Here is a 25003-nt window from a genome sequence, read left to right as displayed (position 1 = left end):
GACACCCTCCTGAAGAGAGAGTAGCCTTGCTGCTTTGGCGTTGGAGGTTTGGAGAGTGCTGCCTCTAGGGTATTATCACTTCAAATTTATGTCTTGGCCAGTGCTGATTTGCACTTGTCAGAATCTCTTTGACATTAAAATGGTTACGCGAACAGTAAGTCAGTGAGACATGTTTACTCTGCTGATTTAGGGCATAGATGCAAGTTGGATTTGTGGATGGATGCAGCAGTTTGAGCCATTTTAACATGAACTCCTCCATCAAACTGAACCAGCTGAAATTGCTACAGGTATTTTGTGGGAGTCAGGCTGACTTTGCACTGAAGCAGACTGGGGAGCAGTTGCATATACTGCTCCACTACCTGGCTGCGATGGTGGAAAGCCTCTAGCTCGTGGGCTGTGGTAGTATCTCAATACTGGGGAGAAGGAGCAACTTTTGCAACTTCATTTTGATTTACTAGAGGATAAACATTCAACACTTCAATACATTTTAATGTTCAATGGAGCTTTGAAGCTGACATTCTCCAGGATAAAAGGGGCTATCATGATATCATCTACATACAAATTGCATGATAGCCTTGTTTTTGCATTCATAAAGTTTTGTTAATAGTTAGCATTAACCATAATTGTTGAAGATTAGCAGCACCCTTTCCTATGTGTGCAAGTGTGTTTCTAGTCTCTATTCTGGCATCTTGACTTTTCCAATATCCCATGTATTTGTGGATGTTCTTATCTTGGTCTCATCACACTGTTCATTTCAGCTGCATTTATCTTCTGCTCCAGCTCGTCTGGCTCTAGAAAACAAAACAGTATCTTCTGAAAAGACAACTGAAAAATCAGGCAGATGAGAGTAACCTGAATTCTTCACCTCTGGGTTTTGTGCCAGCTGGAACTGGMTATTTTCCACTGAAAACAAGACATTCAATGATAAAGTCACACCCAATGACATCTGAATGAATGGTTTTTGTAGTAAGAAATCGTCTCTTCTCGTTGTTTAATGTAGRCAGGAAAAGAGAGAAATAACTTCAGTTTGTAATATATTTTCTGCTTTGTGGTGGGTAAAATGGAAGTTTCCTAGAGCTGGAATTAAACAATAATTAGCAGTTGATAAAATCCCCCTGACATCCTGTGCCTTCTTTCTTGCAGCATGAATATTAAGAGCTGCTTATCAAGCTCAATTCCTGATTAGTATTCTCCAGTTTGCACAAGCCTGTTTCTTGTTTCCTTGATGGAGGAGGGTTTATTTTAAATACATAGTAGACTGAAAAATGGCCTAATTTGTGAAATTAAAAAATAAAAATTCCTAGTAGCTGGAGCATCCAGTGATTGAGCAACGAGATGGTTGTATTTCATGCTTAATTTAAATTATTTAGTGTTAAGGAGAAAGAATTTTAGGGTGAGGCATTTGAATATCAAATAGGTGTTGACCTGTTTAAGGTCATAAACAYGGCAGATATTTAAAGCACGTCGTTTTGCCTTAAGTAATTATTTTTGTAGTAATTCACATTTTTCCCAGAGAGGTTCTGGAGTCTCCTTCTCTGGAGATCTTCAAGGCCCRCCTGGATGCAACCCTGTCTAACATGCTCTAGGTGGCCCTGCTGAGCAGGGAGGCTGGACTAGATGATCTCCAGAGGTCCCTTCCAACCTTACTGATTCTATGATTTTGTGATCACCAGTAAAGTTCAGCTCTGTGAGTGAGTGGATTGTAGGAAGACTCTGTACGTACTCAGAAGAGCTTGCTCCAAGTTGTATAAGATGCACTGATTTTATTAAGCTATTGCCAGGCCAGTTCCCCACAGCTCTGCCAGATGATGGGACTGAAGGTGCCACCGCCATGGGATGAGGGACCGTAGCCCGCTGCAGGGCTGGGGACTTTCCCTGGGGCTGCAGACTCACAGAAGTCGCGTGCTGGAAGACTCCTTGAAGAGCAGCGTGCTGAGGGCATKGGGCTCGCCAGCTGGCAGCACCAGCGTGAGGGTCGAGGTCATATCCGATGCCGATTGGGAGCGTTTCTGCTATGCCTGTGCCCCTAGTTTTGGGGGGCCGTGCAGAAAGCCCCTCCCGCAGCTCAGAGGGCAGCTAGCGAGGGTGACTCCAGGTCTGCTGAGCGTGGGACGGCTCTCTATGTTTATCTGATATTTCCTGCTGCCTCCTTATCCCATTGCGTTTGCGTGACCTCAGGCTCCCATCGGACTGCTTTTCTCATTCTCCCATGGGATATCGTTAATCTCTTTCACAGCCGCCCATTTAAAGATCTGAGCAAAGAAGTGACAAGGTAAGCCGATGTAATATTCGCTGCCCATGAAAAGGTTATGGGTCCAGCTATGGCAGCAGAATCGAATAATCACCAAACTCTGATCTCTAAGGAAGGGAAATGCGATATTCAAGGCTTTTGAAACCTCTAGACCTTGCTTTTAAAATATGGCATTTTACAGATCTTTTCTGAGTTCAAGCAAATGGTTATTCCTCACTATTTTAAATGGTAGCTTTCCAGAAGCAGTTTGATTTACACAAACAAGCAAAGAAAATCAATAGCCATTTCAGATTTCGCACCTGTGTCCCAGCAGGCAGGTTTTAAGTCCATGCATTTCTCACTAAACAGAAGTCTGGGTTATGATTAAAGGCTTGTCTTACTCCTGCTGTAATCTACCCATRAAATAGAAGAGAAGTAAAGGCAGCTGTATGTTGCCCAAATCCACATTTGCTGAACTTGAAGAGACCTGAAGCTCGGAAAGGTTTAATTTCTGTTTTAAATGTGCAGCARAATCCTAGCTTGACTGAAGTCGGTGATGGTTTCCTTCCCACAGAGGCTGGATTTTGGAGCTGGGACTGCAGCAAGACCCRTTCTCACATCCTGTCCCTGCATCGAATGAGTCCCTTTTCTCCTGTGTGGGGCAACACTCTGATCCCTTCATTTCTAGCTCCAAGGGAAAAGCACACTTTCCTGAGCCTCTTCCCATAATATAAACAYAGAGCTGCATGCACRTATTAAAAAATAAATAAATAAAAGTAGTCGACCTATTTGCTTGGCACTGTGGTACCCTTGGAGAGAAGAGGAAGAAGAGAACAAGCTGCACGTGACAGGAGCATTGCACGACTTACTGTACCTCTGAAAAGTGCTGAGCTCTTAGAATAGAATTAATTCCCATGCGGGCTTGCAGACTGTTAGCAAATTTTGGAGCTGCATGGTTTTCGTGAAGAAAAAGGTAGGGAAGCCTGAAACGACATGAAATTCAAAAGGCCTGGATGGCTGTGACCTGTGTGTTTTGTTTTTTAACTTTTGGAGAGAAGTTTTGCATGACTGAAGAAAACMATAAACTTGATTTGCCTGTAAACCATTTCTCCTGTCCTCATCTTGTCCCCTTGTGAGAACCTCAGGCCAGAAGTACAGTATCTGGAGTTGCTTTTGGATCCCAGTCAGCTCCCATCTGTCATGATCTGTTTTTAATCGAATGGGTTTTCCATCTGAAAGTAGCTGTTGGATAGAGAGCGAGTAGAAATATTTGTGTTGTGAATTAGCCCAGAATGAAGCAACAAACTTTTTTTTTTCTTTTTTTCACAACAAACACATGGAAAAATATTCCTCAGTGTAGTGTGGCTGGCTTAAAAATTGGCAAAGGCRACTTCCTTCCCAGGCCCTGACCCCACTGGCTTGTCTGTGCAGAGAAGGACTTTAAAGGGGACCTGAAACCTTTGTGCTATTCGTTCTTATCAGCCTGYTGTGAGCCAGGGCAGTGCTGTTACCACGGCCGTGTGCGTGAATACTGAGGAAGGGAGGTGAAATGACTTGGTTTTCCATGAGAAGTCTGAGATACAGTTGAATAACCTGGCTTGTCTGAGACCCAACCTTTCCTTTACCAACCTRTTGGGAGCAGAGGATAGGTTTGATATGGAAACAGAGTCAAAGTCAGGATCTTAGCCCTCACCTCAGCATCCTATAAGAGGCCAAGGACCTCCGTAATGACGGGTGCTCAGCCTGTTCATTTCTCTAACACCAAAACTGGGCTGAGAGGGAAGTAAGGCTGCAGGACATCTCTTTTTCCTCGGTGTCAGATGTCACCTCTCTCCTGTGAGGAAAGAAGGGCAGGGGGGGAAATCCCTCAGTGATTCTTGAAAAAGTATTGTTCAGCCTGTTCTTCAGCATCCTTTCAGGGCAGTTTTGGGCAACACTGCTTAACTTTAAAAGTGCAAAAGCAATTACCCTGCATTGTCACTTTGGAAGAAGGCCTGATGTCCTGGGTAAGAAGGAGAAGAGGGTGATGCTTCGCTACCTACTGTCACGGGAGATGGAGAGCTTCCTGTCTGCCTCCACTGTGAAAGCATGAGCTCCTGCTGTGGCACYGGGGCCAAGGGAAAAGGGATGCTTTTCCATTTCCTCTGCCCGAGCCTTATCTCATTCCATGTGGGAAACCTGGAAATTGCTTTAAATACTCAGGAGTTGGTCTAGCTGTGATTTCTGTTACGCTTTAGTTGCTCAGTCAGCCACAGTGGTCACCCTCAATGTCTCTGTCCCATGTTTGCTGAAGTCTTGTGCATCTGTTGTGTCAACAGGACCAGCATTTGGCTTGGATGCCAGTGTATCTGAGAGCAGGATTTGACCTATTTTTTCCTTTTTTTAAAAATGTTTTGGAGGCAGTAGGGAAAGAAAATGTATGTGTGTGCATATATATGCATGTATGCGTCTGAATCATTTTTTAACATGTCTTCTGGCAAAGCAATGTTTCCGTAAGATGATTTTTTCTGGGCGCAGATGAGGGCTGGACAAGGGAGATCCTCGGCTCATTCTGGATATGCATTGCTGTTTCCACCARTGGAAGAGAGCAGTGTCATCCTCGCCGACCTGCTTTGCATCAGCTTGGCACCAGTCTGGTGGATGCTAGAGGTGTTGAGTACTATGAATGTCTCTCTGTAACACTCAGGTGCTGTAGAGCTGAGTTGTTGTAGCGTGTGTACATGTGTGCATGAGTGTGTCTGCATTGCACCGCTGCATCCCACAAAGCCTGGGGAGCTGAGTTTCCCTTGAATATCCTGGTTGAACTGGAGCCACGTGCCTCCTGAGAAGGGCCAAGGTCGCATCGGCACTTTCAGGGAAAGCTGGAGTATGGGGCAGGAGATCAGCAGCTCGTGATGCTGCTGTGGGGAGAGAGCAAGAGTGCTACCAAGGGCCCGGAAAAGTGTTGTTATTCAATTAAAGCTTTACAAAATCAGTAGGAGTTGACGGTGGAGATTGGTGGGAGAAAACCCTGGGCTCTCTTCCGAAAGCTCTGCTAAAAGCCATGACAGGGCAACAGCTTTAATTAAGGTTAATCCAGTGTCCGGGATTATATTCTTCACTGTGAGTAGAAGAGGCCAGGGAGACACCAAATCTACCTGTTCTAAATGTTGTGCCTTTGAATATATCCTGTGTTTCGGGGCCCATGCTGACTTGTGCTCTCTCTTCTTTTCTCTGAACAGGTCTATATCATAAATGTGACATGGTCTGACTTGACTTCCCAGATCATCTACAGAAGATACAGCAAGTTCTTTGACCTGCAGGTAGGTCTGTTAAATAAAATATTATTTCTAGTCATGTTTCTAACTGGTATAATGGTGCATTTAAGTAAGATTTTGTGCATGTTTGATTTATTACATATCATGATCTTGGAATTTTTCAGACTCAGTCCTTTCAGGGTGTAAGATAAGTGGGTGGTGTGCTCACAGCAAGTAATCTGTACCGTAAAGATGTTTAAAGCTGGCATTTTCAGGAATGGTTTCTAATTTTAAATACTTGAGATGTACTGAGAATGCGTACTGCTCCCAGGCATATGCATAGCTAGGGAGAGCTTTCTGACTGATATCCTATTTAGCATAATCCAGATCCAGTGATACCTGTGTTCAGTGTACCTTTGTCGGCAGCCAGGCTGTAAGTGTCTGGGGTTGTAAAAATCTCTGCTGACAGGCAAAATTAAAAGCTGTAGTTTGACAGACTCCTGAACTTTGGGGGAAATGTCAGTTTTGGGCTGCAGCTTGTGGCTGAAGCCAGTCTGTGGCTAGAATACCAAATGAGTCCTCACAGCCAGTATCAAGGACATGCACAACTGACTGGGCTGTGTCCTGGGAAATGACATGGAGCCTGTTTGCCATGATAAATCAGCAAGAAACTGGTTCCTCCCTTGGGTGCCTGGTCCGAGGTACCTTGAAGAGTCCTRGTTTCAACACTGCTCTGCTTTTACACGACTTTATAGTACTTGGATATCTGGAGTCACTAGACAGTTTTGAAGAATATAGGCTATGACTTTCCAGGTTTTTTTGGAGGAAAAAATGGACTGTTTCTATAGAGAGTTCTGAGTTTCTTGTTTGCCATATGACTTCAAGATAAAAAGGGGATGTTCTTCAGCTTCCTCTTGTGTCTCTCTCCACTTCTTMCTGGCCTGAAGCTCCAGGCCTGCCAGTCCAACTGGTATGAGCAGTATGTCTTACGTGCAGCAGCTCCTCTGTGCCTGATGTACCTGCTAAAGATGCCCAGCTCTGTAATCCCACATGTTTGTTGTCAGGGTGCGGATTGTGGCCAGAAGTATTTCTTTCTCTCTCTYCTTTTTCTTTTTGCCCTAGTACTGTTTTCATGCATGTGTTCTTCTGGGTCTCCTGGCCTTTCCTGGTAGGTTTGAAAAGTTCCCATCAAGCTTGGAGTTATCAATGGGGTTAGTGTGTTGGACAGGAAATGATGTCTCAATCAGGGAGTGAGTCCTGAAAGGTCCCATTGATAAGTGCAAGGGGGCCTAGCGCCAGTGGAAAACTCCCGCTCGCACAACGCTTCTCCCCCCACGAGAAAATACGACAAGAAAGTTACAAAATTTCCTCCTTTAACCCTTTTCCCTCCCAGGGATCTCTGTCAGGGCCACCGCTGCGTGAACAGTGACAGCRCTCTGCACCAGCCTCTTTAGCTCTTGAGGCACAAGGCTCACAGTCAGTGAGACTGAGGTCTTCAGCCAGGGTTTGCACCATGTCTCCTCATGTCTCTCTGAGCAGCTCACTGTGGCTTTCCATGCCTCAGTTTCCCAGTTGTAAAATGGAAACAAGTCCGTGTGTGCTTAGGCTGCTATAACGTGCTTTTAGACTCCTGGAGATGCTCTTCCCCCCCCCCCCCACCTTCCTCCTCTCTCCTCCTATTATTTTTTTTTCTGAACTCCTGATGCCACCAGAACATCTCCTACGTGAAGAAAAGAAAATAAGCTTTGGATCTTGAATTGCAATATGGATTTATAATTCTAATTTTGAAGCCTGCAAAGAGAATTGGAAAAACAAATAAAAGGTCAGGGCATTTTGGGAAACCCTTGCACTTACTACTTATGGCTTCATGTGTAGTGATTCTTGCTTAAGGACAAATGCTGTGTTACCTCCAGCACATGGGTAAGCAGGCACTGAAAGGATAAATTAACCTCATATAACAGCTCCACAAACCTCACTCCAGCTGTTTGCAGTTGCCCATGCTTAATGCTTGGTTAATAGCTCCCTATATCTGGTGGACCTGCTCCTAGTCTCTCCTGGCTTCAGGCTGCTGCAACAGCTTCATAGCATTTTTTTGGAAAAACTGCCTGGTGTTGTAAAGCAGCTGTTTCAGGATTTAGGAGTGGAGGATTCCCCATATTTGCCGTCTGAACTATGACTGGCCTGTAATGGGGACTGAGGCTGGACCACATCTTGTAGTGTGAACAATAGTTCTTGTTAAGATTCCCTGAACACATGAGTGATGCTTGCAGTGGCAAGCCCAGAGGAGAACATTTCACAATAAAAAGTGGAGACCAGTATGGAGGTGCCAGCCCCCATTCYCCAAACCCTGGATATGTCTGAACTTGGATCTTGGCTGTGGATGTGTGCCAGGTGTTGGGGGTGCTATGTGCTTGTTGAGGATTGAGGTGGTCTCCTTGGATCCTGCTTACCTTCCTCCAGATAAGGGGGGTGACCTGTAATCTCCAGATTTTTGGTGGAAGCTTGAACTTCCCCCCCATAATGTTGTCGGTCTGATTGGACCTGGGTTTTGTTCCCTGATGCCATGCACAGTAGCATGGTGCATTGTAACATAATGGATGTACTTTGGTCAAGTCCCTGCTCTGCTTTTGTGACACTTCTAGAAGAAAGCCACGTAAGCACTAGTGGGTAACACTCAGCCAAATCACAGCACCACTCACATCCAAAACGACTGGAGTTTGCAGGCCTCCGGCAGCCCCACTTGTCCCATCATGTCCATGACAGAGCTGCGCTTCAGGGCTTCCTGTGCCCGCAWGTGTTTTGCTTTGCTTTCGACTTGCAGTGGAGTAACAGGGCTGGCTTGTAATGACTTAATCAGGGCTGCAATGCCTGACGTTGACAGTGACACGTGATAGGACTCATGGGGAAACCGGGGGGCTGCTAAGGGGTAAAGGAGGAGGAATACAAATAATTAATTTTGCTGTTACAATTTTGTATTTCTTTAAGAAAAGAGCCCACCCTTCCCCAAATGGCAATGTCCATGGGAAATGGCTCAGTGGTTTTGAGACCCCCTGGATTACTAGATACTAGTATTTTTTTAAAAAAACACTTACTGCATGTAGGACCTTGAAGAATTTGATAGGAAGAGGCTGCTCTGTCCCAAAGATTCAAATCCCGGAAAAGTTCAGCGGTGCTATTTCAGCACACACTTGAATTGGCAGCCAGGCTGTTTTCAAGGTAAGTATTGGAGCAGTGAATCTGGACATGTYATGAGATTTTGGAGCTGCAGATCAGGTTGCATCCCACGGTGGTGTGAGATATACAACAAACAAAATCCAATGCAATAAGCCAAATGACAGCCCTCTGCTGCTTGAATGAGGGCTGGGGATCTATAAATATGGGCTTAAATTAAATCAGGGCATAACAGCATCATTTAATTGTGCAAGCAAGTCACATCTGCTGGTGAGCATGGGTCAAATTGTGGCAGCAGAACACATGGGTGCCAGCTTTTCAGTAAATAGGATTGTGAGTATTGAATTAACTCTGCATAGATGAAGTGGCGCGATAAATTACTTGTCAAGTCCAATTATCTGTTGTCCTCCACCCTGGAGAGACATTCACACCTGAGCACTGCGTGATGTCAAAGCCATTTCTAATGTTATATTTTAAGTGCTGCTCTTGCATGCATGCAGCACCTGGGTACTTGGCTTTTAGGTGGCATGTGGGGGCACAATGTTCCAGGTCCCTCCTTGCATTTTGGTTGGTGACAACCACCCCCACATACCCGTTGTATTGTCCTCTTTTGCTGAGCCCCAGGTCTGCTTGGGGAGAGGCTTCTGCAGCCAGATGTGAACATCTGTCTGTGGCCAGAGCTGCCCCTCACGGCAGGCTGGTGGCATGTTCCCTTGGCACATCCAAGGTCTCCCAGCATTGCTGGTGGATTTGGTGGTGGTGGGAAGAGAGTCTWGTCCTGAGTGGATAGATCAGGTCAGCAATGCTTTTGCATTAAGCAAAAGACACTTACAGATGTAAGGTCCAAATTTTTCTATCTGGAAAGTGCTTTTGGAGRTTTTTAGGAGGGTGGAGATTTGCAGCTAGGTCTTACGTGTAAAAAGAAATTAGAGGTGTAAGGCAGTGCGCAGCCAGCTCRCTCTCCAAGTGGCCATGCTTGGCTGGGAAGCAGCAACAGAATTTGCAGCTAGCAAATATGAAGGATGGTTCCTCCCCTCTTGCCCACCTTACCCTGCCAGCTGCTCACTACCACTTTGTGCTTTTTATGGATATTATCACCCCACCTGACTGCTGTTCTGCCAAGTAAACCCTTCCAGCAGAGTGGGTGGGACAAATGCAGSCATGCTTCAGTGCAGAAACTGCTGCCTTAGCTTAAGCTGCCAGCAGTGATGGGTTGGAGTGAGGTGAAGCAGTAGTGTTACAGGCATRTTCATCCTGCCATCTCAGCAGTGGTGTGTTCATCACTCACATAAGGACAGGGTGACAGCTGGACAGCAACATCTTTAATTGCTCTAGTTAGATTTGCTAGAGCTCATCCGACTGKCTCTTGAAGACTAGCAAGCAGTGTATCCACGCCCAGATCAAAATCTTTGCAGCTTATCTTCTGCTTTTTGTCCAGTAAGTCCAAATGTTCTGGCCTGATTTCACCAGGTACCTGGACTCGGAGTATGATCAGGAGCAGAGTCTGGGCAGAGGGACCAAACTTTGTTTTCACACATCTAACCTCTGTTGYTCCCATGAGAGCTGCTGGGTTTGCATATTCAGAGCTGAGAAGGATCCTTTCTCACGGCAATGAAACGCAGCTTCCTCCAAGGCAAAGCACAGCAGCTGGTTTAGTGGCACGCCGTGATCCTACGCTGCATTTCTGGCCATGCAAGAAAGGCGAGCGGCGTCCCCGCTGGAGCGGTGGCGGGAATGTTAGGTAGGCAGGAGGCAGGCTCTCAGCACAATGACCCACAGAGACGTTCTGGCCACAAGTAGACATCCGAAATGTCACAATTTTGAAAAGACAAATAAACAAAGCTCTATTCAAGCATTCACTTTGTGTATCAGTTAGCAAAAAATTATCTGCCAGATGCGGTCTGCTGATGTAAGCAGATTTTCTTCAAAGTAGCACAGAAAGAGGATCTCACTAGCAGCCAATTAGAACACTATAAAGTAAAGAATATCAAGAATTTTATTAGAGCGTGGAAAGTGCTGTAAGTTATTTCCAGTCTGATGATAAAACATCAAGAGCTTCATTTGTTATTACTAGGGTCATCCTGATTGTTTATAATGTTGTAATGGAGTAACTGAGCACTGAAGAGCACATTAAACAAAAACAGTGCTATAAAACAGTAATTGCAATCTGTAACTCTGCTTTTCTTATTCAGACTGGAGYTCATCAGCACAACACTTATTGATCCTTCTTCCGTAACGTGCTCTTCTGTATAAACACTTTTTTTTTTCTGTTCCCAAAATGGCATCAAGTTTTGTAACACCCACTCTCATTGCAGTTTGGTGTGGCACGTGCCTGAGCACTCCGTATTTCACAGGATTGCTGTGATTTGACACGGGACCTGGTGGCTTTGGGATGCTGGCTTTTTGGGGCAGAACAAAGCAGGGTTGGTGCTGGGTGCTCGCGAGGTGGGTTCCTGCTGTGCAGTGGGACCATGTTGATGCCATGCTTGGAGCCCTGTTCTCCCCACCGCGCACACACAGCAAGGGCACCCATGCTAGGCACCAGTGACATGCATTGCTGGAAACCTCAATCTCATTCAGGAGTTAAATGGCATTTCTTATATGGACTCCATTAGTTCACTTGGGTTAATTGCCTATTAAGGCCCATTTAGATTACCAGATAGTCTAACAGATTTAGAGCCTATCTCAGTAATGACCCTTTTGTAGAACCTATGATATTTTGTGTTGTAATGTTCATGCTTTTAGCTCTGTAGGAGTGGCAAATTGACAAGCTCARACATGTGCCACTTACCTATGTTCTGCATGACTGTTAAGACCTGCGATGTAGCAAGCGTGTTCCTGAGTTTGCAAACTGCCTTCTGACCCTCAATCTGTTGGGCCAGCGGTGGCGGCTCCATACATGTGAGGGTCACCCCTTCCACAGGTCCCACCAGCGCGTAGCTGCTGGCACTGTGGGAAGGGAAGAGAGGGCTGCTGCTGTGGCTGCACGCGTGATGCAGCTTGCCTCTGCTGCGGTGTGGGAGGGGTGGGTTAAAGAGATTCCCAGCCTCTGACGAGCCTGGGGAGTGTTGCTGCGAGTTGTGTGTGCGTATGAGGGGGCATATGGAAATAGGCAGAAGAGCTGGAGGAGAAGGTGGAGTCAAATAGGGCGTGGGAGGAGGTGGGGAGAGACAGCAGGGAAGAGGATGGGATCAAGATGTTATGCACGTGCAGTGAGATGTAAAGCAAAGGGAGGGAAAGGGAAATTTTTACTTACTGGCTTTATTTCTGTTGGGCTGCATTCRCTGTGGAGAATTTGGGCTCTGCAGTCAAAGCATGCTTCCCTCTGCTCTGGGCTGTGCTGGCCATGGCCTGGATGGATCTACATCACAAAAATTGCATCTGTCCTGTTCCCATTCCCTTGGTGTGGGGTGCTTGGCCTCAGCATTTTGGCTTTGCTGTGGAAAATGAGAGCTGCTGTGAAATGGCCCTCTGGCCCAGGTGCCCAGCTCTATGTCTAACCCACAAGGTTYAGACCCAGATCTTGGCTTCAGAGCTGTCCCTGATGGTCATGGGGCCTGTGGGGATGGAGTTACTCCAGCAGCTAGGATTTACAATTGAACTTGAAAACAGCTTCCTTAAGAACAGGATTGGAACTGAATCAAGCCTGGGAAAATTCAGAGGAAATCAGAATGTGGCTCTGTCAACATGTCTATTCAGAAAGGTCAGTGCTGGCTCCTTAGGGAGATAYGGCACATCCTTTCTTCTGAGTAAAGATGGGCCATTTGTCTACTGCTGCTAGTCCCAAATAGGTGTGAAGAAACCAGCACCTTTTTAGTGATCCAGAAAAACAGGTTTCCAGGAGAAGCCCTGCATTGCTGGTTGTGAGTGCTGACCATGCCTCCTGCATTTCAGCAACTGTGTTGGAGCCCACAGTGCAGCTGTGCTTGAAAGACAAATATTTGACTCTTAATAGCAGGAACCCCTAACTACTCCTTCATAAAAGTGGATCAACTGAACCCAGTGGCCAACCTGCCAGTAGCAGGACTTGCTGAGGGAACTAAGGTAGTCTTGGAAAAAGAAATAGCTAATGTAGTTATTGAGTTAGAAATGATTGCCTTAGCTGATTTAAAGGCTATTTAAATGCAGTTTTTCTTCCTAGCAATTGATTGATGCATTTAGAGTACCAGCTGCCTTGGGGGCAGTATCTTTGTCTTCAGTGAATAAATGGAATTCTTATTTCCATCATTATTTAAATGTTTGCTTGGCAAAACAATCTGTTCAGTTTCCACTGTTTGTTTCTAAAGAGACAAAACAATGATCAGGGCCATGGCGGGGAAATGGCAAAGTGCCTGCCAAGCTACGCTAGAGCCCATGTTCAGTGAACACCACAAATTACCTGCAGTCGTGGAAGGGACCAAGCTTATGCCAACACACAACCTTTGCAGGTGGGTGCTGTTGAGACATAAAGATGACCCTTGAGTATTTCCTGTATGCCACAATGCAGGAATCTTCTGCATGGTGGCTCTAGGAAAAAGTTTGCAGCTCAGTGCCAAGTTAAAATGCTCTCCAGGTTGCCCCATCTGCAGGTCTGGCTGCGCATAGGGTGGGCTTAGAAAGTGGCTTGGTGGCTCAGCCTGCTCCTCAGAGTGTGGGTTGGGGGTTCAGGAGGAATGTCCCTTGGTAGAGGCRAGGGAATCTACTTTGTTATTACAGGGTTAAGTTTTTTAGTTACTCTGCGGGCAGCCAAGGGTCAGAAGTAAGCAACTGTTCTGCGAGCATCCCATAGTACCATCTGTATCTTCATGCACAAAAGAGATCACAATACAGGGAAAGCACACAAAAAATCTTTAACTTTGTGGACAAAGGGGCAGTGAGGCTTTGGGGCTGTGGATGGGAGGTAGGAATCCCTGGCTGTCCTCACCTCACGACAGGGTTAGGACCTCTGGAGGCTTCATTTCGCAGGGTTGTGCCTGCTTTCATTTCCCTACTGCGTAAGACCGGGATCCTGGATCCCATCATGGTATCAGTGATGGGCGCTTGTTTGACAACATTGCACTGCCTGGGTATTCATACATATAATAGTGATATTCTTCCAGGTATAGACAAGTCCTTATTTCCTTGATGTTCCTATCCTGTGTGTAGAATGGGTAGTATTGAAATATTTAATCACATCACCAAGAAACGTTCTTCTTMTCTCTCACAAATCAAATGTTATATTCACTTGTAAGGTCTTGCAGAAGCATGACATTGAGTGGCAGACCACTCTGAAAATGAGTTTTGTCCGCCATCTCTGTGATCCCTTCACTTACTGTGCTACAACAACCTAAGCCACTTTTGAGAGGTTGCACAATTAGGAGCTCCTCTGATTGCTGGAGGGAATGTGTGGTYGCTGCTGATTTCCTGCCTTTTGCAGCCTTTAAGCAGTAGTTTGACACGAGTGGCTCTTTATTAGCCTTCAACTTGCAGCTTGCTCTTTAGACAGGCTCCTAATTATGGAAGTAAAACAAAGTCTAAGCTATTGGCCCTGCGTGTAGTTGGATGAGCAGRTCTTTTTAGAAAGATCAGGGGTGTCACAAAGGGTTCCTGAAGGCTGAGGGCTTGGTGGTGAATGTGCGTCAGGGTGTGCAGCTAAGGTAACTTGAATTTCAGGTGGGAGAGGGAGCACTCATAAAGCAGACTTCCTCTGGGACCCCTGGCCCCTGCGAYAGCAGCCGAGGGAAGCGTCCACAGCAAGTGCTCGGATTGCAGGCAGTTGGACTACAGCTTCCTCCTGTAGAAGATATACAGATACAGTTGGAGAAATCTCAGAAATGAGGGACCCATAACAAAATGCCGTTGTCCTGCTGGATGCTGGGAAGTAAATGCAGCAATGAAGAGCGTGTGCTGCAGCAGCACGCTGGGTCACCACGTCAGGCAAGCTCAGTTCTACTGTTTCTACTCCTTAATAAGCCAAACGCTCCAGAGAAACCTCATACTGCGAGCTAAGAGTGAGTGACAGAGCTTGAAGGTGGTGAACTTTCATTGCTTATTAAGAGCCCAGTGGGGTGTGTTTTTTAGGTGTGCTGACTTTATTAATACGAGAGAGAAGCATGCATTGGAGGCTCTTGGCCCAAAGAAGCAAAAGCTCTTGAAAAAGTTCAGCTGTGCTGGTTTCTGGTTCAGATTCTCTCCCCAGTTCAGCTCCGACTGCTGTGAAGTGATGCCATGTTGCCAGATGTTCACATATTCCTGAGATAGTATTTTTAGAACTGGGCAAAGACTAAATAGGTCTCTGAGTATTATTTGGAAGCTCTAAACAAATTGTTTTATCTGCTTTCTAGGCAATTTGTGTGTGTACATTTTTTATGAATTATCTAGAAAGAGTTCAAGTTGGGCATCCTTGTCCAAACCAAAGATCTGAAGGAAGCGCTGGAGAACTATAATGGATAGCAGGTTTCCCACTGTATGAATTCACACTATATGGAGTAATTATCTGATTTTTATAAAGGATTAAAGGTGTTCTACTGGGGAACAGAAAGGTTAGCTTATATACTAGTGTCAAATGCTCCTTTGGCATCCAGCACTTGAGATACACAAGCCTGATTCTTGCAAAAATCAATGAGGGAGTAGTTTCCAAACTCAGGAATATTAGACTCCATTTATGGGCCTCTTACAAGCACGGGAAGTAGTGAAATTATTTAGGAGGATTATTCACTGTGAATTGTTCCCTTTTGGGGGATTTGGTTTGCGGAAATTCATGTTATCAGTAGCTACATCCTACGCCTTTCTCTGACCCAGGGGCTGTGAGGACAGTGCAGCCCTGCTGTGGGAAGGACTCTGCTAGATCCATCCAAAGAGAGGACATGCAACAAGTTGTCCCAAATTAACTGAGTTGATTTACATCGGTTGGAGGATTCAGACCTATTTTCTTTTAYTGCTGTTGGTTGCTTTTGCTGTTACAAATTAAATGTGTCAGGAATCCAAGTGCCCACAAKGTTGTGGTGCTAATAGGAATGTATAACACCTGAAATTTCCAAATGTTGTGAACCACACGGTGAAAACTCTGGTATAGGTTGGCCTGTACCTGCTGGTTATGTCCCTAGCCCATCTCATACAGGGGATTCTGCAGAATCACTATAAAATGGGRTGGAAAGTCTGTCTTCAGCAGAGCATGTCCAGGCTTCGTGCACGCCTCCCACGGTATCCTACTTCCATCTTCATTATTCCTGAGCTGGAAGTCTTGCCATGGCCCATTTAGGTCTCCACAGGAGGTTTTAAAGCGCAGCCTTGGGAGGAGCAAACTTGTTTGTTAACCTTGTTCCAGGTTTTGTTTGCTGGAACAATAAAGCRCAGGAGAGCTGCTCGGCTGTGGGGCTGACCCCAGCTGAAGTTATTGCTTCGGGGCTGCTTTCGCAACCTGGCAGGGAATTCTCAAAGTGCTGCTTTATTAGCGTATTTCCTTTTTACCAGAGATCAAGATTAGCCTTTTTATTTTTTCTGCAATCTCTGTGTGAAAATTAAATTCCTTAGCAAGTTTTTTTCTGTGGCCTTTCTTCCCTGAAGCGCCCAAGTCCAGAGAGTTCAGGCATGACAGTTCAACCCCCCTCCGTACCACTTCACCACTSGAGTAATCGTACTCAGCTTTCAATTATTTATACTGCCGGAAAATCGCATGGCGTTCACACCCCCAGCCCTGAAACACAATTCTGCTTTTGTATGGGGAATACAATCCTTCACTTTCATTAAGTGTGCAAAGACTGAGATGAGAAGTGCCTGTTGTGTTCGCATCCCTTGGCTTATGATGAGAGGAGCTGGTTGTTTTCACAAACGTCCTAAATAGCCCTGCAAGGGTTATGGGGAGTTTATTTACATTATTACATTTAAGTGCAAATAGAAAATTGCCCAGCCATAATGGAAAGGTTATGCAGGGCTCTGGCAGGACTCTTTTCCCTGCCACCTCACCCCTCCTGGCTTTCTGCTCATACCGCCTCTGATGCGGAAAAGCTGTGTTGAGAAGGACCCATAGCTCTTGGTGCTGTTAAGCCAGGGTTTGCATAGGGGGCAAACAAAATAATCAGACTAGAGTTTCTTCCACCGCAGACTGTGTGTAGTCCTGCCTGCTGTAGGAGAGGCTCCTCATCAGGCTCTCTTCCAGCTTGATTCGTGAGTGTTGGGTGCTGTTTGCTGCTTCTTCATAGTACCTGAATAACTCACTCTTTTGCAGGAGAAGCACATGGAGCCACCTTATTCCCTTCCTGTTCACCGAGAGTGACAGCATATTTCTCCTCTTTGGCAGCCAGAGTGATTTCCTTTTTCATGAAAACACAAGGATTCCTGTTGCAGAACTGTCCTGTTGCAATTTCTGCTTTCCCTCCTTTGGGGGAAGTATCGGTGAGTCTTCAGTGAAGTGATCAGGGAAGCAAAACTCACTGAGGAACCATGCTGCCGAGCAGATGAGTGGCGAGGTCTTGCAGAAAGCAAGAACATACATGATTTGTGGGAACCGTAGCTTTTCCCACTCTCATTCCCGAGTGCCTTATTTGGACAACAGCCTGCAAACTGRGGGCTCTGCTTCCCCAGCTTTGCTCACTCCTCTTAAAAGGAGATGGTCTGTAGGATCTGYGCAGGGAAGGGAAAGCGTGAACTTTTGTAAGACATCAGATCTTTTGGCACAGTTGAGGCTGGTAACTATACTTTCTTCGCTGCCCTTGTGAAATTATGCCATTTAACTGTGTTCTACAGAGTTAGATTGGATTAGCATTTGCTCTTCCCTGACCATGCCCAAGAGAGGCATGGCAGATACCATCAGAGTTGAGGGTCTCTTGGTATTTGTTTGATGGGAGGGACTGTGAGCAGCACTATGTCTGGAAAGGGATATCTTGGGCTCTTCTGTTCTCATTCATTTTACACACAGTCACCCAAGGGGAGAGGAAGCTGCCGCGGTGGAGTCTGGGGCCGGACCAGACTTTAAAATCCAGACAGGCCCAAGAAAGATCCGTGGAAGGGAAACACAAACCTGCTAGAATAGTTGTGACTTTGCTTCAGTGTCTGAAGGACTTGTCAGTGTAGTAGTCACAAGGTGTTAATGATTTGGGTCCCTTCTGCTCTGTTGAAATTTTATGGTAGGGAACCTGGCTTCAGCTCAGATAAGCTGAGTTTGCAGGTCTCTGCAGGCTGTGTCCTCAGGGCATGCTTCATGCTTTCAGAACCTTCTTTCTGACCCAGGTCCAAATCCAGAGCGATTTGTTCCGGGTAGGAATGCAGGTACTTAGCAGATACTCCCTTTGGGGCTCCACCAGGGCTGCAGCAAGGGTTACGTGAGATGCAGACTTTCCTTGTGGTGCAAGTGGACCTTTGCATAGGGGATCCAGTGCAGTGCAGCTGGGACCATGTGAGGATGCAAAAGAAGAAGAGCAGAGCAGGCGAACTGCAGTCCCTGGTGAGAGACTGCACTTTGGAGCGGAGCTAGTTGCTGACTAAGTCTTGATTGGCAGAAGCTGTGAGCAAGCTGTGAAAGGCCTAAACAGAGACCCCGGAGAGCAGCCACGTGCTTAAGACCATTTCTGTAAGCGTGCAGTGCAAACAGAGCTCTATACTGAAGCTGTTCTTCGAGGCGTCAGTGTCAATGCGGAGATGTCTGTGATTCRGCAGGTGCAGTCAAGGGTAGATACTAATCAGTTTAGCGGTATTTTTGCAAACTGAGTTGACATCAGAGCCATGTGCCTGGGTATTGATGCATTTGGTTTCTTTTGAGGGTGTGTTGAGAAACCAGTGTGACTTGCTGAGCTGCTACCTTCAGCCAAGTGTTTTGAGAGATGTAAAAGACAAACCACAAAAACAGTATGAGAGGGAGAGAGAGGGGAAAATACCGATGGGAAGGAATTTGAAAGCACAACAGAAAAAGACTAAGTAAATGATAAYAGGGAAAAATTTCTTTCAGAGAGCAAAGGTGAGTTTAATGATAGATGATTTGTCTTACAGGGAGAGTGTGTTATCCACCTGGAGGAAATTATTTCACGGGCTCTTTATTTTATCTGGCTAATCTCTGGCTTTTCACAACCCAGCAAGTGCTGTTCTCCCACGGGATGTTTTGGCCTCTGTGTGCTGTGGGGAGCTTTGAAATCCAAGCCYGGGCTTGTCCCGGTCACTACAGTGATGTGCTGCTGCTGCCTTGCAAAACTGGCAATGTGTTTGCCTGGTAAAAGCTTTTGTGAGTAAAATAGAATATGGGATGGGGTATGGCGAGATATGYGTTCTTGTGACAAATCCAGGTGGTGTCTGCAGTTTTTACCACGTTGATGATTTAGTTCAGCCTTSCAGGAGCCCCTGTAGTCCACAGTCTGCAATGCTCATTGGGTTATCACGCTGGTTAGGGAGTGCTSGCCTTCAATATTTGATATTTCAGAAGCTGGAGTGACTTGGATTGTCACTGGGATTYGGGAATACAGAAGATGGAACAGAAAAGGCTGAGGTGTTTCAGGAAATCAGTTTTCAGCTGTGGTTATGCAAAGGGAGAACTTTGCAAAAGGTCTGTCAAAGTTGGAGAGAAACCTGAACGTTTAGGGTTTGTCGTGGATGTGGGATGCTCCTGTGTTACGAGGCTGAGCAGGGCTGCGCGGTGGGCTGCAGGAGCGCTAAAGGTTAACRTCTAGTGCTGTTCAGAAACTGGTGTTAAATCCTGTTCCACGCCTAGGTCAAAATATATTTCATTGCCCTTAGTCTGGGGACGTTTTTCTTTCTTTTTTAAATAGGAGCTGTGAGTCTGCAGTGTGGAATGAGGAGCTGGGAATGGCTGGTGTGGCATGGAGGTTATCTGGGAATGAAATGGGGGCTATAATCAGCCCTTCTAGAGAAGGTTTATTCATTAATGTTTTTAAAATGCTTTGAAGTCTTTGGCTGGGAGTCATTTTAGCAGAGCCAAATGTTAGTTGTGTTACAGTAGCTAAGCCAGACCTTAATGACCATGTTCCCTTGCCTCCCCACAAACCCCCAGACTTTTCTAACAGGGTTTGGTGAATAAGCGAAACGTCAGCACAGTGACCAAAGAAAAGTGAACTGCTCAGCAGAAATATAAATAGTGCTTTTCTTTCCTGAGATTGAGTCCTGGCCCCATGCACTTTTGCTGCCAGGGATGGAATTTGTGGAAGGGATGAGGAGTTTGTTTCCACATTTGTACCATGTTATCCCAGTTGGTTASTGGTTTAGGATGGTCCAGGCATGGATCCTTGTGCTGATGTCTCCTACAGCTTGGTCCTGGAGTTGCCTCAGAGCTGAGTGCTCTGATTTCTTGAAGTCACTGAACAGCAGAAATAAAGGTTACTTCCTTCTTCATATGTTTGCCAGGGATTTCTCCTGCCCGGAGCACAGCTCCTGGCTGCAGCTTTGGGGATAAATGCCTGTCTTAGGGTTGCAGTTCAGGAAAAGCTCAGGGACAGTCTCTGGGCTTGTAGGTGRACATGGAGTGGTGTGTTGTGCTTGGTGCGTTGCATGCTGAATCAGGCTGCACAGGGGAAATAAAAGGAATTTACTACCTGTGGCTGGGTCGAACTCTGGTAGCGGAATTTGCTTCCTGAGAGTGAGCTCAGTTCCATAACATGGTACGACGAGTTGATGGTAAGTCAGGCATGTGATGTAGTGTGTTGCCTTAGTTACAAAATCGTTTTGGTCGGAGGTGGGGTGCTCCATTCGAGCTGGAGAGGCTGTGTTAATCACAGGGTAGATGAAGGGTCAACCCAAGTCCTGCAACCTCTGGCAAAGGCGTCTGGTGTGGAGAACGAGGCTGGGTGACGGGCCTGGTGCTGACAGCAGAAAGGGCCATTTTCTTTGTCACGAAGGAGATGGTGCCAGTTTTGTCCGTGCTGTATCCCCAGGGGATCCGTAAATGGGACTGCAGCATGGAAGCGGACAGGTAACTGGCTGCACTGGGCGTTGCGGTGTGAGGACACGTCCCCCTGCGTAAGCGGTTGCTGCAAACTTGCTCTCCAGGCTTGCACCCATTCACCTGCGGTGGCAACGAGGAGGATGCGACTAGCCTGGTCTGACACGTCGTGTGCTCAGACCTGGCTGCTAACTGTGAGGGGCTGGCTCCAACACCCCAGCTCGTCCCGCATTCGCTTCCTGCCCTCACCCAGCGTTAGGCAGGGATGACGCCCACRTTGGGGACATCATTGCAAATCATTGCCTGAATGTTTGAGCTGTCYGCAGTTGCCTTCATGCAGGGGAGGCCCTTGTGTGTCAGGACTGCGCAGAGCAGCCAGCCCAGGTTTGAACCCTCCACTGGGGCAAGGAGGGAGGTGGCATTGCCCGGTCCTTACTGCCCAACATGCTGCCCTGCACTTAGCACTTGTAGCAGATCAGCCCGTGTTGRGCAGCCGCGTGAGGCTTTCCCCCGCGATGCCTCAACCTTTCCAGTATCTCTGGGATTGCAACAAAGACATGAACTGTAGTCAGAGGAGCGAGAAGGGAGAAGCTTTGCCCAGGGTGGTGCCACCTCATCACCCTGGCTGTGACGAGCACAGTCTCGCCAGCCGCAGCACTGTTCACCCTGGCGTAGCAGAGGAATTGGGTCAGCAGTGGCACAGAGGTCCTTGTGTGCCTCTCCAAGGACGTGGCTCCCGCGTAACCACCTCCAGCCTCRCTTACAATGTTCTTATTCCAAGGTAGATGGGACCAAATGCCAATTTATGTCCTGCGTTATTTTTCAGTCCTGGGTCCTTAAGTCGGGTGGATTTTTGGGGGGGTAGGGGGAGTATATACATTTTATGGCTCTAGGTAAAAGCTAGAAAATGCATCCCATTTGTCACACAGAATTTCATCATCAGAAGGTAAAGCAAAGGAGGAAAAAAAACTATTTTTTGAAGTCTTTTTTTTGATATTTTTTTTTTATCCGGTCACTTGAATTTTGGATGATGTTACAATATCGTTTTTTTTCGACTTGCTCTGTAAGTTGCCAGTGGCAGCAGAATGATTACTGGGAGCTGGAGCAGGGTCTAAGCCATCAAAGTTATGTTAGAAGGTTTCAGCTGTGCCTTTCACATCTTATTTCCTGAAATAGCAACTCAGGGTCTCACCCTTGAATTTCAGGATAGCTTCAGCCTCATTAGAGAACTGTGCTAAATCTCACCAAGGACAACTAATGAAGGGGGAAAAAAAGTGTGCTTTACTGTAGGCTAACTACTTTGCAAACACAGAGTTGGAGACCAGCTCATCCCTTATATTTCAAAAGAAGCAAATCTGGAAAGAAGCCTACTAAGAACTGGGTAGATGGTTTCATCAAGCTGCAATGCATTAGGCTCTGCAGATGTCTKTCTTTCATTTAGAGTTTCACAGCAAGATGGACACCTTTGTGCCAGTGGAGATAAAGCTTATCTGGAAATACGAGTTGTATTTAAGTAGGGGGACATGTGCGCTATGACCTCAAAGGCAGAGTCTGCAGTATTAAACGTTTTCTGTAGCAGGGATATCAGGAAGATGGGTTGGCAAAATACAGAGGCAGCAGTGTCTTCCCCAGAAAGCTGACATTTCTAGTGACTCTGGAGACCCGTCCTTCGAAAGCGCCCTCTGATAGTGGAGCTTGCAGCCAAAGGCTGACCAAGCCCTTGCCTCTAATCTGATCTTTCCTCTTGGAGTCTGGTCCCTGGAAAGATACAGCTCTCCAAGAAGACATTCCAGGGGGGTTTCATCACTCTGTGTGCTGCAGCCATGCTGAACTTGTGGTCTAAGCACCTGCTGTTTCATTTAATTAGCAACAAATGGGAGGCGTGGGTTGGGGTAAGAGAGAGCAGCACCCTGGTGAAGTATTTGCTGCAGTGTGATGTATTTTATTTTGGGTCCAGAACGGAGGCCATGAGGAACATTTTCCAGAGGGCTCCATAAACCACCTTCATTCATAGGGTGATTATTTGAGGAGGGAGGGGGTGTGGATTTAAATCGGTGCTGCTAATTTCTGCAAACAACCACATTATTTTTAATTCATACTGCAGACGCCCTCCACCCATGTCTTGATGTTAGGAGCTGTGAATTTTGCACGTCATAACAAAGTCCCTCATAAAGAGAGCCTTTTAAATATATTTTAAAAAATTGATTTCAGATACGTCAGACTCTCAAGTGAGTCAGTCCTAGAATGAAAACTAACTCGTTCCTTCCCTCGTGGTAACCTGTTAATTTATTTGTATTTCAGTAGCACATACTAGCTCAGAACAGAGATAGGTCTCTTCTGTGTCAGGGGCTGGAAAAATGCATGGAAAGAAGCAAGTCCTGATGAATACAAATCTAAAGAAATAATCCTTTCAGTAACTATGGTTAGTTAAGCTCAGGAGCTCTCTGCTGAGATGGAAGCATTACATTATCAACACCATTTTACTGAAGCAGGGAAGGGAGATGGAGGAGATAAAGGAAGATGGCTGGAATGAGGCTTCAGGATTAAGCCACGTGTTGGACACTGGCTACGATTTGTCCTGGTGGGATTTGCAGTGCGTGTTACCTACAGACAGTGTTACAGGTCCAGCTTCCAACCCTCTTTCTCCAAAGAGGGGACAAGTTTAAGAGCAATCTCTAGGTCTTTTACATCTGGTACATACCATAATTTATCATCTAAAGATGCATTATGTATGTTGTCCTTTTGTCATACTTTCTTAGGATGATTAAAACACCATAAAGGGTGCAGAGAAGAACATCTTTTTTTTTTTCTTTTTTTTTGTCCTGTCCTGCCTAAAGCAGAGAAGCTGGGTTTTAGACATTTGGGCACTCCCCATTCTTCAAGAGCTTTCACAACCACAGATTTCRAGAGCATAAATTCAGTCATGGCCATCAGGTGTTCAGACACAGCAGTGGATAGGGCCATAGTGAAAACTCAGATTGATCATTTTGTTCTCGTGCAGAGCCTTCAATTCATGGAGTAAAATTCATGGGGCACTTTGAAATCAACACCATAATCACTGAGCAGTACACTTTCCTCCTGTTAGTTTTGCCTCCTTTCTCCAGATTCATTTCTGATGTTAGAAACAGGTTCTTTCCATATGCATCAAATCTGGAAGCAATACTTCTAGGGACACATTCAGACACAGGATTTAAACTTCGGAGTTCTTTTCCTACTTTCCTCTTGACATTTGAGAGAAGCTCTTAAGTATAAGAGATACTATTACAGGGTCAGTCCATCTGTCATTGAAAGCATTGATGTTTGAATCATATTCTCCAGCTCAGTTTTAACAGGAAGGCAAGAGAAGTGGTGTGGCAGTTTGCCCTGTTGCCTACCTCGGTGTGGCTACGAAGGGAAGGTTTGTGTTCATCCTCAAGCCTCTGTTGTATTTGCGTTGTTCAATCCTGACCAGCCCTACGTGCAGGCAAGGGGATCGCCTGCCCAGCCTGCTCTTGCTGCCTGTAATGGAGACCAGCCCTTCTGCTTGCCCCTTCACCTGCCAGTGCTTACTTTYGAAATATGAGCGTCTTCCTCCAACTCCAAATCCTTTTCCACGTTGATACTAATCTACAGGGTTCAAAGCAGGGGTGAAATTTCAAAGCCTCCTTAATGATGTTAGATCTGCAGTGTGACATTCAGGCAGCGTTGAAAGCCCATGTGCTGAAGCAAGTAGAATCACGTCTCTGCACCTGTTAGAGTAGGGAAAATTTCTTCTGAGTTTTGTTTTGTTTTTCTGAAGCCACTCTCAGGTTTTCCTCCATCACTGGCCAGTGCTGTGGTCTGCTGCATCTGACCTCATGGACAGATGTGCACCAGTCCCAGATTAAGGGCCAGAAACAATTGTCTGCACCTGGCCAAGCAAAATAGGTTACTTGTGCGTATATGTGTGTGTCTGGTAGTGTAATTTATTTATTCAGTTACTCGAGCCAAGATTTGCCCCCAAAGGAAACTCTAATTAAGCAAGATAACTTTGCATCTGGGTTGCTAGCAAAATGCAGCTCCCCGTGTTTACATGGGGCCTGGCCGCAGGTGYGTAGCTGCTACCCTCCCATGCCCTTTTCTGTCCCTCTATGTGATAATGAAGAGAGATTAGCAGTAGTCAGGCACCAGTGATGCTGATATCTTTCTTTATGATGGAAAACTGTGACTGTTTTGTGTAGTAGATCTTACTCCTCGACAAGACGTGCGTATGGGACTTCATTTTCCAAGCCGCCTATGTCTTGGCAGAAAGCAGTTGGTGTGACATTCCTCCTCCCTCCCAGTCAACTTCTTTTGGGGGATCTCTCTCTATTTTTATTTTTTATTTATTTTTTTTAATTAAGCTCTGTGGCTAGATCCTGCAAAGGGCTGAACAGACAGCTCCCCAGATATGCTGTATGCTGATCCCTTACAGCTGTTAAAGGCTGATCAAAAAAAAAAAAAAAAAAATTGAAGATAGCAATTAACTTTGCAAAAGTTTCCTTAAGCTTCAGGTCAGGCCTTTGGATT

General features: G+C 46.0%; 1 protein-coding gene across 1 annotated transcript in view; it reads left to right on the top strand.

Annotated features, from left to right (window-relative positions):
* Positions 1-5457: 5457 nt before the first annotated feature.
* Positions 5458-25003, top strand: part of SH3PXD2A (SH3 and PX domains 2A) — a 214259-nt gene continuing 194713 nt past the window's right edge. Inside the window, exon 1 of the mRNA XM_085307810.1 lies at positions 5458-5532. The gene's annotated coding sequence lies outside the window, so the exon portion shown is untranslated. The remainder of the gene's footprint in view (positions 5533-25003) is intronic.

This window comes from Rhea americana, unplaced genomic scaffold (genome assembly GCF_003343005.1).
Source record: "Rhea americana isolate MKP2758 unplaced genomic scaffold, rheAme1 scaffold_104, whole genome shotgun sequence".
In the NCBI taxonomy this organism is placed as follows: Eukaryota; Metazoa; Chordata; class Aves; order Rheiformes; family Rheidae; genus Rhea; species Rhea americana.
This window is presented reverse-complemented; position numbering and strand designations above follow the sequence as displayed.